Source organism: Calonectris borealis, chromosome 3, assembly GCF_964195595.1.
Source record: "Calonectris borealis chromosome 3, bCalBor7.hap1.2, whole genome shotgun sequence".
Taxonomy (NCBI): domain Eukaryota; kingdom Metazoa; phylum Chordata; class Aves; order Procellariiformes; family Procellariidae; genus Calonectris; species Calonectris borealis.
The window spans coordinates 20,898,931-20,919,302 of NC_134314.1; the positions used below are offsets into that span (position 1 = coordinate 20,898,931).

At 36.7% G+C, this 20,372-nt stretch overlaps 1 protein-coding gene across 1 annotated transcript in view; it reads left to right on the top strand.

Annotated features, from left to right (window-relative positions):
• Positions 1–20,372, top strand: part of MYT1L (myelin transcription factor 1 like) — a 316,300-nt gene that overhangs the window by 74,973 nt on the left and 220,955 nt on the right. Inside the window, exon 2 of the mRNA XM_075145121.1 lies at positions 9,812–9,926. The gene's annotated coding sequence lies outside the window, so the exon portion shown is untranslated. The remainder of the gene's footprint in view (positions 1–9,811; positions 9,927–20,372) is intronic.

Genomic DNA, 20,372 nt, shown 5'->3' on the forward strand with positions numbered 1-20,372 from the left:
GAAAGTTCTGAGCAATTGAATGATTGCACGTTTTTTTAATTAGGCTTATTGATTAACCCCTAGGAATAGTTAGGTGAAAAGTCCTTTGAGTTTCTGCAATAAATGTTTGATTCAGAGTAGTACTGATTATTTAAAATACACAGAAAAAAATCTGAGGTCTAAGCTGATGATGTTAAACTGCCTGTTGTTTTAGGGCCTAGCTTGTCCTCATTTCAGTAATAGATCTCTATATCAATACTAATAAATGGCAACAAGAGGAGAGTTGATCTAAACTGCTGACAGTTGTTTTAATTTATACTGTAGTCCTCAGGTAATTGGGTAGCACAAGGGGAGACTTTTAAAGTGTCTTACCTAAGTTTATGGATGTTATGCTGCTGTCATTTACAAAAAGTAAGATTTTTTTTTTTTTGGTGACTTGAATGGGAATAAGATGGAACCTGTTGTAAATACATCTTGGTTTTAGTCATACATAGTAGATCTCCTAATATACTTCCAATCCAGTGTTAAATTCTGCTCTTAATCTTAAGTGTTCCTTGGGGACTCACTTAACTCCTTGGGTTCAGATCCTCAAAAGTTCTTAGGCAATTAAAAACTTTTGAGAATTTGGGTTTCAGAGAGTCACTTCTTGTCTTTTGAAGCCATGAAAATAATCAAACTCGAGGTCTAAAGCTCAAGAGTTGGAGACAAAAGTCTGTAGTTCTTCATTGCGTCTCTTACAGTTATTACTGGAAATCTGAGGTGCAGCCGGATACCTTTGCACTTGCTGATACTCCTCTTGCAGAAATGTTGGGAACCTGTGTATATTATGGCAGCCTTTTGAGGTGCATTCCTGTTCTCAGTGTGTTCCTCTTGCAACAGTCCCTCTCTTACATTTAGATTTGAGTGGCAACTCAGCCCCAAGAGGGGAACCTGCCGTTATCTTTCACAGTGCCTGGAACAAAACAACCTGTACCTGTCCAGGACTTGTAGTAGAAAAAGGACAGATTGTCATCCTCTGTGTCCTTAGTCAGGATCTTTGACTTACAAAATTATTTCCTGTGTGGGAATGACACCTGGATCAAAGCAGAACATGCTGAGAAAACCCTGAAGAATTTTAACTATTTTGCAAATCTGTTGCAAAACAGTGAACTATGAAGAAAGGAATGAAAACAACAGTCACCGGACTGGAACAGTGAAATGTGGCAGTGAATAGAAGCTTTTGAAATTTGCTGAGGTGAAGAGAAGAAGCTGCCTGATACCATTACCTTAATTATGGTGATGGTCTGAGACATACTGGGCACAGCGATCAAATATTACATTATGTAGGCCGTTTTTGGATAGTATTAGCATCTAACACAGCAGCTGCAATGTTGAGAATCACCTTAATGCTTTATTGTAAAAGTTAAAATATTGCAAGTCATGAAAAATGTTCAACTGATATTCCTATGACCTTCTTGCCACTACCTCTGGTACTTATTTGGAAGCTTCAGCTCACTTTAATAATCCACCTCTTACCCTATTTGTAACCTTCACCTTTTATACACATATCTCATTAGCTTTCTTAACAAGAATGTTAATAAGATCTGTTTTTTCTCCAAAACCCATTCATGCTTGCTATTCTGTCATCTTTTCCTCAAACTTCTCCCATTTGCCTCAGTGACCCAACACGCAGACATCTTGTTCTCTTCCCTCATCTCTCCCTTTTGTTTGTCTCCTTACTTTGCTTTGTGTCTTTCGCTTGACAATACAAAAATGTGGTCTTTAACATCTTCTCAGCACTGACTGTTAATTTCACCTGTCTTTTCTATTCCCTTCTACCCTTCACATCCAGGGGAAAGAGGATGCCCATCTGGCGCTGTATTTTCAGACTCGTCATGAGATGACTTTTCGGCATGTGGCAGGGAGCTGACTGCGTATCACCCACGGCTCAGTCTATTGCATGAGACCATTGACTATTTTGAAATATTTTTCTTTCTTTCTCTCTCTTTTTTAAGTCTTGAACAATTTTACAGTAAAAGGAAGAGTGTCTTACCTGACTGCGTCTTCTGTGCCCATTGTAAAGGCCATTACATTCTCTGGCACCAAACAGCATGTTACATTATCTCCTCCTGTATTATGATTTTCCAGCCAGTGCAGTCAGTCATCAACAATTGTTTCCACTGAAAAACCCAAAGTTCTTGGACACTACGATGAGTGTATGTGAGTAGCTCTTCTATTATTCAAGGGAGGTGATGAAAGGGCAAAAGTTTCCTCCTTTTGTTTATAAATGGGAGCATTCCTGTGTTTTTTGTTACACCTTCTTGTAAGCCAGCACCTCTATTTGTTATGGCCTTATTACAAATCTTTTTGAATCTAAAGAGAACCTAAGCTTGTCTTACTTTGCAGTATGTGTTAATCCACGAGTTATTTATTCAACACCTGTTGACTTGCTAGTCAAGCATTTTTGCTTTCTCTTTTGATACAAATTAAGCAGCACAGGGTGAAGCACGCTGTAGTGTATTAGATAATGGATTCTAAACATACTTTATTAATGATATATTTTCTGTACCTTTGGGGACAAGTTGTACACCCATCTGTGTATCTGCATCTGCAGATTATTCTTCCATTCAAGAATGCTCTATATTTACTCTAGAGATATGCCAGTACAACTCTTTGATATGAAGTTCATGTTGTAGCTGATAACATCAGTCCACCTTAGTTTTCTACTTTTGACACTATTAGAAATCAGTCTGTTGTAGGAACTCACCCTACAAATATCCCATGACCCATTTGAGGTCTCCTGTACCTGCATTAGAGGACACCAAGGCTTTGTCCTCGTAACACATATGTTCATAAACATATTTTGCTTTCCTATTTATTTGCTATTAGAGGTTTTGTGTTGGGTTGTTTTGTAGCAGTTGTCTTGTCTATCTCCAGCTAACTGTGGTATACTCCAGCTTTGCATTTGAGGCAGTGCTTTAAGTAGTGATACCAGTTATTGTTCTCTTACCTGACGGTACTAGTGAAATGTGGGAAGGAAAGAAGAATGGGTTTCTGAGTTAATGTCACCTGAAAAATAGTCTGAAACCATAAAATGCTTTAACATAAGAGAGTAACAGCCATGGCTACATTTTTACTGTAAATGCAATTTGGGGTTAATTTAGTGCTCTAATCTGTTTACAAATCATTTGCAAAGAAATCTGATCAGTAGGACCATATTCATTTTTCTCAAGTATTTTCCAATTGTTCATGCAGACAAATGTCAGCCTTGGAAGAGAGTTACCTTTTCTGTTTACACTTATACACAGTTATTCTTAGTGTGTGAATGATCATATATTGTTTTAGTTTTTGATTTGGTTGTCTTTGAGACAATAAAATAATTGAAGGGCAATGAATAACTAGTGGCAAATACCAGTTTTCATTTCAGGATCTATCTTCCTCTAAATATAATTGTAAATATAGACCAGTTTGTAAACATTATTTACACTTTTCTTTTTTGTTAAGTGTCACTAAAAGATCAATTATTTGTATTTCAAAGAAATCTTTGTGAGTACTCTACAAATCAACAGTAAGTTTCATTCACAGCAATACTTTCTGTGATGTAAATCATTGCAACTAAGTATACATGATGGTAATTTTCTGGTCCAGAGTAGTATTTTAGCATTAGCTTGTATAGTGTACTAAACATGCTGAAAAGAACGTTGCTCATATATTTGCTACTAATACACTTACTTGCAATATAACTTACCACAAAACAAACTCAGTATTTTCATTTCCACGTTCAATTTTTTGAAATTGGTATTGCACTAACATAGACTTTCTTTCGCATTTAATTCAGTTACACATAGTTTTATCTGTTGGTTCTGAGAATCTTAACGTTAAGTGTCTTCATATAAATTACTATTTTAAAGAGGAATCAATTGGAATATATCAATTTGTCTTGGTCAAGGGACATAAGAACTTGCAGCTTCAGAGTGACAGCTGTTGGGGTGACAGGGTATGACAATGAAAGAGGATCTCCCCATACATGTCTCTCTCCTATTCTGACAACAGTAAAGCCGATCTGTTCAATTAAGCCTGTTTGCACATGGCAAAATAGTAGTAAGGCTTCTATGTGCCCTTACTCCTTTCCCATTTATAAGTAGATAGGTGGATAAAAGATAAAGATCAATAACTATCTACCTATCGGTCTCTCTCTAATGTATATGCATCTTTGCTCATTAGGCTTTAAAGACGTGTGTCAATTTTTTTTGAACATGGCTCAGGTACATCATAGGACATTTTAAGTCACGAGCAAACTGAGACACAGGAAGTGGATCTGATGTGCGAATGTAGTGTGTTTCCTGGACCAGGCTCTATGGCTTTCTTTTTGTGCTGCTGACATGGTTTAACCCGTCAGGCAGCCAAACACTATGCAGCTGCTCGCTCACTCCCCCCTCCCCCTTCTGGGGAGAGAATCAGAAGGGTAAGGGTGAGAAAAACTCATGGGTTGAGATAAAGACAGTTTAATAGAACAGAAAACGGAAAATAATAATAATAGTAATGATAGAATATACAAAATGAGTGATGCACAGTGCAATTGCTCACCACCCACACTGACCGATAACCAAGTAGCGATCGTTACTTCCTGGACATGCCTCTTACTTATATACTGAGCATGATGTCATGTGGTATGGAATACTCTGTTGGCCAGCTGGGCCAGCTGTCCCGGCTATGCTCCCTCCCAGCCTCTGAAGAGTCCTTGACTAGCAGAGTACTTAGCAACAACTAAAAACATCAGTGTGTTATCAACATTCTTCTCATACTAAATCCAAAACACGGCACTAGGATGAAATTTAACTCTATCCCAGCCAAAACCAGGACAGCTACTGAGAAGGCTACTTCTATGCTTCTTTATGTTATAGTATGCTGGGTATTGCACTTCTACTTTCATTTTGTTCAAGAGATTGTCTTGCTGTTAAATAACTTCAGTTAAGGATTAAAGGAGAGAGAATAAAAATTTAACTTGTCACAACAGATGGCAAAACTGGGCCTTAGTCCACAGAAGAGTCAGTAGGTGCTCGGCACTTTCACCTGTAGTCATTAGGTAGTTCCGACCTTGGTGCACAGTAGGCTATGTAAATAGCTCTGCCGAAAATCTGGCGTTGTAGGCACATCAGTAACACATGATGCTTCACCACATTCACTTATAATAAAATTCTTCTCCAACAGTTGTCAGTGTAGGAGGGTAAAACTAAATCTGCTAATAACTTGCTGCGTATAGTTCATAGTCTGCAGTGTATACGTCTATAATCTGTAGGTTAATGCTATTTATTTTACACTTCCATTTGTATTTCTTAAGATGCCATCACCACCTCTGTTTTGCTTCAGAAAACAGCAGGAGAGATCCAGGAAGGCAAATCAGTCCTCTGCCCTATACTTAGTTTAATCACTGGCAAGTTGCTTTGATTACCTGCCTCATTTTCTTCTGCTCTAGCTCTCTGGATAACACTGTATTGAGGAGGTGAATCTGAACACAAAAAGGTATTTGTTGACTTTTGAAATGCCTCCAGATCAACAGTCTGTAATGTAACAGCCTTTCTCCTAACATAATTTGCTTTGTAGTAGGGTTTTAAGGTGCAGGATAAAGGACAACATTCTGACTCATCCAGTCATGTTGGGGTGCCATCCTCCTACTTAAGGCAATTTTCATATTTTGTATTGTCCTGGCACTGGACACATTGCTCAGTTTGGAAGAGCTAAAAGTAATCCTGCAAAGATTTTCCCTGTGTTTTCACCATCCTCGTTGCCTTCTGCAATCAGGGAAGTCCACAGGTTTTTCACTCAGGTATGAGTGCACTGTTTCCCACTTTCTCCAGCGTGCCTCACAGTCAGGAGACAACTGTTTATCCACTGTTTGAGGAATGCATGCAGCCTTTCAAAAAACTCCCCTCAGTGCCAGTTGTGTATTTTCCTCATTAGTTTTAAATCCTTGTTTGGCAACGACTGATTCTTTGAACCATTAATCCTACCTAAGCTACACTTGACATCAGAAAACATGACATCCAGTATTAACAAGGATGCTCATGGACTGTCTGCTTTCAATGCTGATAATCTTAAATTTTCCGACAGCACTAAATGTCAACTTCTTCCTCTGATGAAGGGCATTCACTCTGCTATATTTTTATATTTCAGACCACTTTTTCTTAATCATTCTTTTTTGTTTTTTATAAGTCTAGGAAACATTTATCTCAAAGCAGGATTGGCACTAAGACTGTCTATTAGTGGATTTACATAAAAGTTAATGTAAAGGCTCACAAATGTTTACACTTCTTTGTAGTTTTAAATGTATTGTTGATGGAAGAAGGTAATACACAAAACATGTAATGATAAGGAAAACATTTTTTCACCTTACATTAAGTTCTTTGTTTTCACAGTTGGATTCAGATTTTCATATTCCGATTGAAAAAAATATTTTGTTAGTTATTCAGCTAATGTTTATTAACTTAATTTTTTGTCTTTATATTTCTTGATCTTTGACTTAATGTTTGTTTGTAGAGGTTGGGTTTATGATATTGTTTCCATTGAAAAGTGTGATAGAAGTCTGTCTAATGCCAGGAGAAGCAGGACTAGGCCCACTGTATTTTTATTTATACGTTATTCTGAATAATCAGAAGCATGACTTTAGTGTCTGTGAATTTACGTAAACTGTCATCTGCTAAAATCTGTCCATAATCACAAATATCTCATAAATATTAATATTAAATCATTTCTTTAAATCAGTTTTTTAAAACTATCCAACTATTGGAAATAGTTGTAATTATTTCATCTTTCCCTGAAAAAACAGTAAAGCAAATTAAATTACTGCAAGAAACAACTCAAGTGACCACTACTGTTGAAATACTCAGTTAGACTAGAGGAAGTACACAACCTCTTAAAGGCAGGCGGTGTTTACATGAGAGTGAGGTAGAGCTGGACATTTCCTTGTGATTTTATTTTACTGGTTCTGTTTTTCTTCTGTACCTTCAGGGATAATAAGAACTGGGAGCTCTTTACGACCTTTGTGGGAATTGCTGGTTCTCAGCATCAGTTGGAATTTAACCTTTTTGTGGGAATTTTGTTGGCTGCTACTAAAATACCTACTGCTCATAAGGATAAAGTATCCATTCCACGTGTTTTTGCCATTCTCATATTAAGTGCATCGCTTAGGGCATCTCAGAGGCCATGTCATTTAATCTATCTTTTAAATATGCTTTTCTTAGGTGCTAAGCAGTAAGGAGAGTCTCCACATTAGCCTCTTCTAAGTACCCTGTATTTCTGCTTCTGCAAGGGTAATTGAATTTTTTGTTTGGGTTCCTGAAACAAGGCATTTTTATTATTAGCGGAATTTTAATGGAAAACTGTGGGGACTTTATTTTTCCAGTATTGTCAGGGGCAAGCAAGTTGCCTGTGGCTGCATGTGCATTTGCCGAGCTGATACTGAGGCAGGTCTCTGAATAGGTACTGCACATGCAGAGACTTGATTCGTATATGCAAAACAGTATTCCCCATAAACACAAGAGTGCTGTTGGATATCAGATTTTCGGATTCGAAATGGAGGGTCAGGAGCATGTAGTGGAAGCCAGCATTGTCAGCCCCTTGGCTCTGTCTTCACATATTTAACAACTGATTCATTTTCAGATCTGTTAAGTCTCATTGTTTCAAATAATCAAAAGTCATAAGTAGACCTCAATGCGATGTCATTGGGAGAAAAAAGGAAAAACCCCGTTATTTTAATTTTTAAACATATTTTAAATTCAGCAGCACATTAGGGTATACAGAGCACATGCATTTATTTACACTACCTCCAGAAATAAAATCTTTTCATTCTGAAAAACGAAAGTTTATGGTTATGGGGAAGAGCGTGGCGGGGCGCGCCCAGCCCGGCTGCCCGCGGCGGCGGCCGGGGTCGCTGGCCTTGGTGCTGAAACCCAGGCGCGGCAGGCACGGCGTACGTTCTGCAACGCTCCCCCCAACTTCTAAATGATAAATATCGATATACCGTGTAAACAAAAACAGAAAAATAGATACATGAAGCGTTTCACAGTTTTGTTGGTACTTTTGTTGTGTAAATAATTATTTCTTACCTGCAGCTGAGTTTATAATTGAAGTTACACAGTGTGTTAAGGCCATTTTCTCCTTTACAATAAATCCATCTATCTTTACGCAGGAAAAGTTTTTTTTCTAAGATCAAAGAGAAGAGGCACATTAAGGTCACTATGAAGATGCATGCAGAACTGTATGTAAGGTATTTCTTCTTAAGCAGCAAATTATTGGAATTAATGATTTCTGTGTATTTCCTAAGATTAGTTTACTCCCTCAGAATGCCATCTTAGAATAAACAAAACAAACTAGAAATCAAGAATTTTGGACTCTTGTGGAAAGTTATTGGGTTTATGTGTAATTGTGTTTTAGCCAGGTGAACTATTGTATGTGAGAAATTGCTATTGAAACCTGATCCTTAAATTATAAAATTATTTTATGAAAGAAATGATGATTCTTTTGTTAAAAGGCTCTGTTCCTGTGCACAATTTCATAGATTATCACTTAGATTCACACATTATTCTGAAGATTAAAAGACCCGCTCTTTGTTTTTATAAAATTGAAAAAAGTAATAACAGAATACTACTTAGTGTATTTACATGCAAACTGTTTGTTTAATAGAAAATAGTTTTTAATCTTATTTTGTTCCCATTTTCTGATCTCATAGAATATTTCCTTGCCTGAACAGTAACATATAAGAAATTGAGTACAGTATCTTTTAGAGGATTTATGGTAATGCTGCTGAATTTAGCTGAGCATAAACAGCATGGTGAGCCCCTCAGGGTCTCTTCATTTTCCTGACACACTCCACTGCTGCCCCATTAACACTTCGTCTGTTATTGCCATCTACTCAGTTTAATGAGTATCTTTGAATTTGAAGTTCTACAGAAGAAACAATAGCTAAAATAACTGATGCACCTACTGCAGCTTTCAGCAGAGTATCTTATTCCCTTTGTAATTTTTTTTAAAATAAAAAGTACATTTCTATTCTTCAGCAGTGTAGTTACATCATGACATTTTCTTTAATTACAGTAGACACTAATCACAAGCACTGAGTAATGACTACAAATATGATGCTGTATCTGTCTGTGTAGAAGGTAAACACATGCTGAATAGCTGCTAGAGGAGCTTTTCCTTACTTTAAAATTCATCCTATTAATACTGACTCTTTAATGTGAAGAAGGAATAATACTGCTGGAGACTTTGTGCTGTCAAAGCAGAATATTATATTTCTTCTAAGAAATCATAAGACAGAAGGACTAGATGCTGTTTTCCGATACCTGTATGAATCCAACTAAGTGCTGTAAAGGGTCAGTATGTGGCTCATTAGATTGGATTCCTGAAACTGGATTTCTCACATTCCTCTGAATACACGCATAAACCATCTTAAATTATTAAACAATAAGCTGTATTATCAGACAAGGACTCAACCCGAATTAAAGCCTGAATAATGCTGCACTGGGACGCATCATAGGATTTAAGAATAATTCTAATTTTGCATTGAGTAATAACTGATCAGCAAAAGCAAAAGATCGCTCTAAATCACCTTAGATATCTAACAGATATGGAAAATCTTTGCCAAATAAAAAGTCTGAATAATTGAATAAATTTCTATTCTAGAAGACCGAGGAAATCAGTTGGATATTGGAACATGTTTTTGTATTAAATACATTTATTGAAAGCCTATTTTTAAAAGCTAAAATAACATGTGAGTGATTTTCTCTGTTCCTGGTAAGCTTGCTGTTCGTTAGTCAAGTGGGTTTTTTTAATTTTTTTTTTTTTTTTCTTTTAGAAAATGAATCTGGAAGAAAATTGGTGAATCCAATCCAGTGGACCTACAAGCACTCTGACAGGCTCAGAGAGCAGAGTCTGGACCAAAGAGCAATTACCCCACCAAACGATTTCAGGTACAATTGACCTAAATATAGCACTCTCTTGAGATTATTGACAAGAGTTCATTTCCTCTAGTGCTTTTCCCATTTGCTACTCCTGGTAACCACTGTGATCTTATCTGCCTGGTGCTGCATGACTTCTGGGATGCAGCTAAGAGTTCTGTTGTGCATTATCTTTAAATAGACAATTCATGCTAAAAGAGTAATTTGCAGTTAAATTAGATGATGCATATATTATTCTTGCTGCTGAAGTTACACGGAGCAGGAATGAGTGCCTGAATCCTCTTGGACCTGGATGCACTGGAATTCTTTTTACTGTGAAATCAGAAAGGTAGTACTAGTTAATTGTAAATAAATAGGAAATTTTATTTCATTAAACTGTAACAGTAGAGTCAGCTGTGCAGGACGGATAGGTTGGAAAACTTGCTATTTTTTTCTTTGTGTATGTATTTAACCATGAAGTATGGCTTCCCCTAGTGTCATCCTACCTCCAGGCAATCATTGTAGTTATCATATGCTGGCACAAAAAACAAATGAGTGTATAAACTGAGTGTGTAAGTGTACAAAATGTGGATGAACTGAATTCAGAGGCTGGTAATGATAAAACCCATTTCAGTTTTGAAGAATGCATTTTTCTTAAGCATTGCTTGCAAACTTGTGCAAAATGCTGGATATATTTGCATTCCATGTATGTGGAATATAAAGAATATAGATGGTGTTCCCTTGGTGTTCATCACAGAGATTTTTTTTGCATTCTATTTCTTTTACTGAATTCTTACTTGGAAAACCTATGCATTGCCCAGAAATTCAAAAGGCTAGTATCAGACTCCATGCTGAGCAACTGTTGGGGAGCCATTTTTTACAGACCTTTATTAACTAATATAGCAGGACACAATTGTGCTGTTATTTTCCTGCATATCCCCTATGTTTTCCCAAAAGAACATCAGAATACTTATTTTATTAGGGGAATAGGTCCCACTCCTCAAAGGAAACTCAGAAAAAAAGTCAGTTGAAAGCCGAATAATTTATAAGATAGAGACACATATACAATATATTGGTCTACTGAGTTGGTTCCTTTGACGATGATGGACAGCAGTTATAAATGTAGTTAGACTCAGGAATTTTACACTAAAATAAGGCAAAGCATGAATCAGTTAATTACATTACATAGTAATTAAGTTATTGTAGGGAAAATTTAGGTTAAATACAGGATAAAACTTACCTCTGATTTATTTTTTGCCAATCTAATGAGTTGATGAGACACAGCATATCACAGTGGAAAGCAATAGTAATTTGAAATGCAAGTATAAGAATAAGAAAGCAATAAAATAATCTGTGAAGGTGGGATGAGAATATGCAAAGCATGATTAAATGGATTCTCAGCTGGAGAGGTTGAGATTCCATAGAGGTCATAGAGCCTCTTGTGCTATGCTTTAGGATCCTGAGAAATCTGTGTGGTCCTTTCTGGTGGGCTGCTAAATAAAATAATTTTAAAGTTTGAGAAGTGAGGGAATGTACATGAGAAAATTAAATGGATTCACAGGGGGATCTTTCTGTTGTAGAGTCTTCCACAGAACAAGACAATTAAGGAACCACGGGCCTAGGGGGGGAAAGAATAAAATCAATCCTGCCCCAACACAAAGAGAGAGAGATAACTTATAAACAGTTATCAACAGCCCCAGAGTCTGAATTGAAATATTTACCTTCTTTACATTTGATATTTTACAAATAGACTTCTCATAGTCTTACTGACTCTTGCAGTTCTGCAAGGGCATAACCTTGCAGACTAAACCCTGCTGGTGTGATTTTTTATATTTTCTTTTTGCCTGCATAAAATATATCTAAAACTTGATCTTGTATCTGCAGAGGAAGATCGGATACACACATTTTGTTAATTATTATTGTTACATTCCAGATACCTAACATGGCTGACATACAAACAGTTGTACATACTATAGATGAGTAAATCAGTTTGAAACTTAGGAACTAACCCCTGAAAACTTCATGTAAGCTCCCTTCTTTGTGTGAATGGTCTTTGTGAGGATTGCTCACTTCAGCTGATGACAGATAGAAACATCATTCTAGGCTTTATATTAAGCTCCATCTTGTAATATATTATGGACTCAATGAAAGGTACAGCATTTTAAGCATTTTTTAATATAGTAATTTGACATCTTCAAGGGATGCTCTGGTCCCTTACATGATGCAGACCCGTAGAGGACAATATCATAGATTAGGGATTTTAAGGCACTTTATCCCTGCTGCTTTATTCAGTTTGCCTGGCCACGATGGTGAAAAGACATAGTAAAGCAACCCTAATTAGGCAGTGTAGGAATCCCTGGTATGCAACATTCTTCTTAGCCAGCTTTATCTTCTTCCTGCTTGTTCTACAGTGCCTCAGGGAATGAGAAAAGTCTGGTCCATTAATTAGAGAATTAGCTTAGAGTTGGGAAAGATGAGTTCAGGTTTTGTCTGTACCACAAACTTCCTGCAAGACACTTAGCTAAGTATTGAGCAAAATCCAGCAAGACCTGAGGATTGGGGATTGTGACTGTATTTTCTCTGCTTTTGAAGCAGAATCAGGCGTCCTACCATGTTTCTGGTATCTTAGTTACCCCATTTAAATAATTGAGTAGTCAGAAAACTTAACTTCCCTCATGAGCTGAAATGAATTCTCTATACTTCTGTATCATACTGTTCTTATGTAAGGATATTGATGGAATGGCAGGGATGCAGAAAGCAAAATAATGCCTTATGTTAGTTCAGCCAGAGTATTACAAATACACTGTCATGATGACAAGTTCATGTTAGCTCTTGGCAGTGTAAGTCTTCCTAATATGAGCTTCTAAAAAAGCAAAGTTCATCAATCAAAATGTCACATGTTGCTAAATTTACAATTTATAAATTACCACTGTAAATTTAAGTAGTAGAAATCATCACATAAAATTGTGCTTCTTTTTCTTTGTCTCTCTCCAGACTTCAGTGGTTTCAAAAATGAGGCAGTAGGCCCTTTAAATTGCAGTTTCTAGGTAGCATCTCTGCTCCTGTGAACAAACAGCGTTGTTTATATTGCATGGGCCAGCCAACTGTGATTGATCATAGGCTGCTGATGATGTTAGCACGCTAAAGAGAACAGTTATGTTAAAGCTAAAAACGCCAGGGCAGGGTCATATCACCAATAAGAATTAGAAGAAAAAAAGATTCGTGTGTTTTATTGGATATATAGCTGAGCCTGCCAGAATAACTAATCCCTAAATCATCCTGAAAATTGTTTGGGGTATAAAATCAAATTAAACCCACTATCAAAGGGCATGGTCTCTCTTCACTGCACTAGCAGCTACATGTATAAATCACAATCCCATATCAAGGGGAATACACAACATAAGTAAAAATGTTTTTTAAGAGAAATCTGATGATGATAGAGCTGATAATTTTTGTAGCAAACACTTAGGAAGTGTTGCAGTAATTGGATTAGGAGAGGTAAATAATTTTGCTAGATCATTACAGCTTCTTAAGGCTGAATCCCTTCTTTTCTACTACTCTAGCATTTTATGAATAAGGGTTATCACGTAGCTTTATTTCGACCAGTTTCCAGTTTTTAGCTTTGTAATGTGATCTTAAATGATTCTTCTGTCTTTATGAATATTGGGTTGTAAATTTTGGCGAGCAAAAAAAAATCTTAGCACACATGCACATTTTGCTTTTTTCCACTTCGGATGAATAACTACGTATTGCTTAGCTGCTATTTCTAACTGAAGTATTTCTTCTGAAGCCAAGGAAGACACAGAAGACTAATTTGAAAGCCAAGCAGAGTTAAGAGAAAGACTTCATTGATCAAATAGGATTTGGATCAGGGTTGAGTTAGGTCAGAACTATGCTTTTTATGCAGTAGAAATAAAGCTTTTATTAACAAGCCTACATATAAAAAAAGACTTTCACACACTGAGACAAAAGAGGTACAGAAGCACATTTCTACAGCAATACATTTGTCTTCAGTGCACTGAAGAATGCCAAGGAAAGGAATATGCTTGATAAAAACCATGAAGAATCTTATCCAGTAAGTAACTAAAGTCAACAGAAGGTACACGTTTTCTAGTCAATCAAAGCTATAATGAGAAACTGTTTTAAAAAAGGTTTTTTAAAAGCATGGCAGGAGGACAAAGCATGTGCAGATTCTTACAAGCTTAGCAGTCCTTTCTGTACACAAATACAAATACAGTTTAGGACTCTGTAGTATGTCCTTATTAATGTTATTGCAAACAAAATTTAAAGAAAGAAGGGTATCCTAAAAGTTTTCTCTCTTCTTCCAAACACGTTTTTGGGAAGGTGCAGAGGGAGTAGACACTACCGTTTCACGGTCACCTTGCACATTTCGAGAGGGAGCTGCTCCACTGTGGTTTGGGACATAGCAGGGCATTGCCGCTCAGCAGCTCTCCGTAGTATTGTCCCCAGATGACCTTGTGGATGGATTTCTGTTTCAAAATCATACAGAAGTTAAATATTGCTGAAAATAGCATTCACTCTTGTTGTGCTCCCTTTCATGGCTTCTGGGGTGAAATTTATCTGTCCTAATGTAGATGTCTTCTATATCTAAATTGCCTTTGGCTAGGCTGCCTTTATAGTCAATGGAGAGAAATAGACACTTTTAGGGCATGATTCATCTCTTCGGAAGGTAGACATCTAAATAGGTCAGATGAATCAGACTGTAGAGCAACATATTCCTTACTAGTGAGAATAAAGGAAACCTAGGGATCAGCTTAGATGTTGATGCCTATATTGCAGATACCTACAGTTAAGTGAAATGAACTCTATGTCTATAGGAACTAAGTCAGAGCTCAAAGTCAGAGGAAAATATCTTACTCTTCAGGAAGCATCTTTTGCTTCAGAGCTCCTGGTTTCACTGCATGCACTGGGGTGCCTGTTCATAGTCATAGTCATGAGGTGATAAATCTAAAAAAAAATTACACCCCCGCCTTCTCCTACTTAATATTTTAAGATGTGAAAACTGAATAGACTTTATTGTGTGAATAGGTAATTTGTATATGTCTATCATCAGTTATTCCATCGGTTCCACAGTGGCATAATTTTTTTACTAGTCTCTGCTAATAATCTGTATGTACAGAATCTTACCATGGTTTTGATTGGTCCTTGTAAACTATTTCAGAACCAGATACTTTTTTCTCAGTCTGAAATCTCTGCAAGTAGGCAGAGAAGTGAAGATATGCAATTAATTTAGGCTAGTAGACTAATTTAAATTGTTTCCCCATCATAATCATTACTGTTATTGCCAGAGATTCACTAAACTCCCCAGTAGATGAGGTGGTTAGTGCAATATACCTGAAAGTCCCCACGATGAATATTTTCAAGTGCTAACAAATGAGTTTTGCAGAAAGGATCTCTGCTTTATTTTGGTTGTGTTTGCTCTAAGTATCAACCATAAGCAATAAAATGGAACATACAGGAATGAACAACATTATTTATTATATATTTAAAATACAAAATCAACAATTAAAGACCTGTAAAACGCTTGAACACCAATGCAGCTTCTTCATACGCCACTCTTCTCCCATTGCGTGCAAAACTCCAGATCCCAGCAAACCTGCAAGACTTTTGTCAGATGCATACCCAGGAGTAGCACAAGGATGACAGCCTGGTGTAAGCAGATTGCTAGTGAGGCTAGCAGGTGCCAAAACATGCTGTTTCATGACCCAGTGTAAAGATGCCAAAAATAATCTCAAAAGTACTTCAGTAAATAAATGCAAAAAACCCTCAGGCTTCAGAAATACAGTCTGTAGAACTGTCTGAGATTAAGCAAGAAACTTAAAGTTAGAAGACCAGTGTTCTAATTTCTGCTCTGCAACAGATTAACTGTGTTCAGGTAGTGATGCCTTTTGGCCAAAATCTGTATTTTGCCACTTAAATAGATGGCATGTTTTTCAAAAGCAACTGGGAGCAGAACTACGATGGATTCCACAGATGAAAACATGAAATTAAGTTGAATCATATGCAAATGTTGACTATCTCTACCTCATTTTTCCTGTCTTTCAGAGTTATAGTATTTAGCTGTCTTCGTTTACAGTAGTTTCAAATGTGTAGACAGCAATAAAAATTACTTTGTAAGTGCAAGTGTTGTAAAATCAGTTTATCTTACTATGAAAGGTAAAAGTAGATTCATGGCTATAGAACATGTTTGTTTGATCAGCCTGAAAATAGTTTGCTATAGGTAAAGTAAGATCCAAATGGCTGTATTAAGCAATTGCATTTAACTTTAAAGACAGCAATACCAGGACTGTTCTAAGTGAACCTGAACTTGCAAGATGCATGTGAAATTGTCAGAATCATCGAAATAGCCAGTACTGTGTGTTTAGTATGTAAAATAAGATCAATGCAATAAAATGTACGGCTGAAATTGAAATACAGAGGCAGGGGTGAAAAGGAGTTAAAAAAGTAGGTGTGAAATTTTGTTTGCATTTTAAATATTGTATTTAAATTTGAAATCTTGCCACTGTAGCCCTTTGCAAATCTGCTGCTGAAAGTATATTGTGTAAGATATCTAAAAGTTGCTAAGAAATAAGGGATAGTAATTATGACAGAGAAATGATGATTGCTATAGTTTGTAGACACCCAAAGAAATGCCCATGTGATAAAATTTTTAAGGTGAAAAAGTATTTCCATGGTAACAAGCACTTTATCTTGAAATTTGATTATGAATGCAAAGCCAAGGAATCCAAAGTTTAAGAGGTAGCGTATAGTGAATGATGCAGGAGAGACAGGCACTTAACTTTCCGAAGTTTATGAATATGTGTTTACAGTGCATGTTCTGAAGTACCCACTGAGCTGGCTCTGTGCAAAATGACAGGGTTCTTTATATAAGAGATTAGAAAAGCAAAATCTTGTATGTAGTCTGTCTCCATCAGCAAGTCACATAATTCCTTTGAGCCATGGTAAGCCAGGCAGTGCACACTGAAAAAAAAAAGAAAGCATCTTTTAAAACTGAGATTTTATCTTAAATATGGAGCCATGTATTACAAATGTGATGGGTCATATCTTTGAGTGCAAATGAAACCAAGGAATGAACTCATAGAACAAGATACGATCTCTGATTCAATATGCTGATATAAGAGACATAGTTGTTCTTAAATTACAGAATATTTCAAATGGAAGCCACTTAATTAATCAGATATACAGATATATCTATCCATATGTACACAAGGAGCCTGTAGTTTTCACAAACAAAAATTCTCATCCATATGAAAAAGAGGAGGTGAAGGTTTGATTTGGCTTAGTTTTGTATGTATTTGAACAGGGCTGATAAAAATATGTATGTTTTGGCTCCACATCTCTTAGGGTCCTACTGGCTGTTTGTGTCAGCATCTTTTTCCCAGTGGTCTGTGTAACAAAACCTAAAAGTGATGGCTTGGTTTCAAAGTGGTGTTTTCTTCAACGTTAAGATGCCAAAATACAGGTGTCTACATGCAGGTGTCTTGTTCCCTTCTTAGTCAGTGGAGTTGGGACAGTAAGTGACTGGTCTGCTGAATCTCTTTTTATGCTGCACTGACTTTACTAACTGGATATCCACTGACTACATTGGAAGTTTTGACAGTGCTAGCATGTACATGTCTAATTTTAATCTTCAGCTTTCTTCTTGTAATATCACCCTTTTGCAATCCCTGAATTGTCTGGAGTGGTGTAAGCTTTATATACATCGAAGTAATGCAACCAATCTATCCTGTCCTATACAATTTTTTTCTATTTTATTAATAGTTTCTTCTGTTAGAGAGGACTTCTACTAGATTCTATAGAATACTGAACTTCAAAAATAGTTGAATTAAAGTTCAGATTTTAGAAGGTGTTAGGCAAAGGTGGACGTCTAAGGGTATGCACAGAAATTGCCATTGAAATCATGTGTCCAACCTGTCTGAAAATCGAAATGGGTTAAGTAAATAATTTGTTGAAGTATTTTACGAAGTCTGTTAAATATGAGCTTGCATTTCTGGGCATTTCCTTTTACCTCTATGAATATTTGTAAGTATCTGTTGTTGTTTAACCCAGCAGGCAGCCAAACGCAACACAGCCGCTCACTCACTCCTTCCCGCCCCAGTGGGATGGGGGAGAGAATTGGAAAAAAAAAAAATCGTGGATTGAAATAAAGACAGTTTAATAGAACAGAAAAGAAAGGGAAAATAATAATAATAATAATGATGATAGAATATACAAAATGAGTGATGCACAATGCAATTGCTCACCACCTGCCGACCGATGCCCAGCCAGTCCCCGAGCAGCGATCGCTGCTTCCTGGACCAAGCCTCCTAGTTTATGTGCTGAGCATGACGTCATATGGTATGGAATACCCCGTTGGCCAGTTGGGTCAGCTGTCCTGGATATGCTCCCTCCCAGCTTCTTGTGCACCTGGCAGAGCATGGGAAGCTGGTAAGTCCTTGACTAGTGTAAACACTACTTAGCAACAACTAAAACATCAGTGTGTTATCAACATTATTCTCATACTAAATCCAAAACACAGCAGTATGCCAGCTATTAGGAAGAAAATTAACTCTATCCCAGCTGAAACCAGGACAATATCCTAATATTTAAATCCATTTTAGTAAGTTCAAAGAAGCTGTACTTTCTTAAAGAGTAGTTGATGAGTAGCAAAAAGTCAGTGGTTAGTTCTTACGGAAAAACCCTTCAGGTCAGACAGAGTCTACATGATTTTCTTAAATTCTTTCATAGAGATTAATTGACTGATTCTTTTCAGGGAATATTACCACATAAAACTTATGCTTAATGTAAACAAGAAAGTTGTATAATAAGGGAATGGCCACCGGAAAGGGTCTGCATTTACTTTCAAACAACAAGAACAACAAAATACTGGCTTGTTTAATGGGACAGTGGTTTTTTTCCTTTTCTTATTTACAGTCTTACAAAGCTGCAGACAGTGTTTAAATTGTGAGCCCAATAACAAGCACAATAATGAAGACCCAGTGGAGTAGCCTTCAGTGACAAGGCTTAGAGAATTTGTAGAAAGGGACAAACGTCTCACTTAGGATGGTTTCCTGTGACCCCATCAGGGGAACTCTCTTACTCTGTGATGATGGGTATTCACTGAAGCTGACCCTTCTTCACCTCCTTTTTATATGTTTATTAGCAGTCTGACTTTCCAGGGTCCTGAGAAACACCTTGAAGTTAATGGAAGCTGAATGTACTCCTTATTTATGAGAATCAGTCATAAATTTCTTGTTGAACTCATGTAGTTTAATTAATTCAAGTGACAATGGTAGGCAGCAGGAACTACTGTGCTCTAGTATATTACATAGAGGATGGTCTCTATACTTCAACCTGCCTCTTTTGCTGTTTATGATGCTAAAGGAAAATTTTGGCTAAAATCTAGATCCAAACTTTTTGTAGAAAATATGAATAATTAGTAATGAAATAATCATTCCTATATTCCAGTTGTTATAACTCATTCCAATATTGCATTTCCAATAGTCAAAAGTAAATTCTGTTTTGAGCTGGAATAAAATACAGATGGTTGATATATGTCTTTTAGTCAGATCTCAGCAGGATCGTCAGTTATTTCATATTATATGTTGAGAATCTACCTTAAATAGTCCAAACACTCAAAAGCTAATACATGCCAGAATTAACTTTGTTAGGGTAATTAATTTAATCTCCCCATGCATATGCATTATGAAGACTTCTTAATTACATGATCACATATTATTTTTCTTACAAGACCTTTTCCTCATTTGCAGAATACTTGTTAGTCACTTAATGAGCAGCTGTTCAATATTTTGTTTTCTTGACATTGTTCAGTGTGTGGCCCCATACCTTGTTTACTACAGAGTATTTCAGCCCTGCTCTGAAGACAGAATTATTAATTATTATTAATTATTATTAATTTCCTTTTGAATTTTCCTAGGGATCATCACTATAGCGTCTAAGTGATGAACAAACATTAAATTAGCTTTACTGCAGGCCTCTAAGATCACAACGTGATTTCCGTTTTGTGGCTGGGGAACTGTGGCCCAGATAAACTGTGTTCAAAAGGTGCCACTAATCTACAAGACCAGCCTGAGGTGCTTAGGTCCAGAAGCCGCGACTCCTTACTGTTATATAGAACTTTTCCAACTCAGGTCTTCCTGTGTCCAGCTGTGTCTCTGAGCATTCATAACTTCTGCAAACTCAAATGCCTTATCTCAGTGAGTCACATAGAAAATGAAGAATATGCTTTTAGTGACCACCTGTAAAAAACCTGGTTTGAATTACTACAATGGAAACTATATGGCAAGAAAAGATAGAATCCTACTTTCTAGGCCAACATCCAATTACCTTAACCATTCTTTCTCATCTTCCAATGCTGTCCCATTTTTTAGTGCATTCCTTCAAAATTCTTCACCAGATGAACCTTCTTCACTGCACAGTTCTGATTCATCCTTAGAGCAAGGCCATCTTGCACACTGT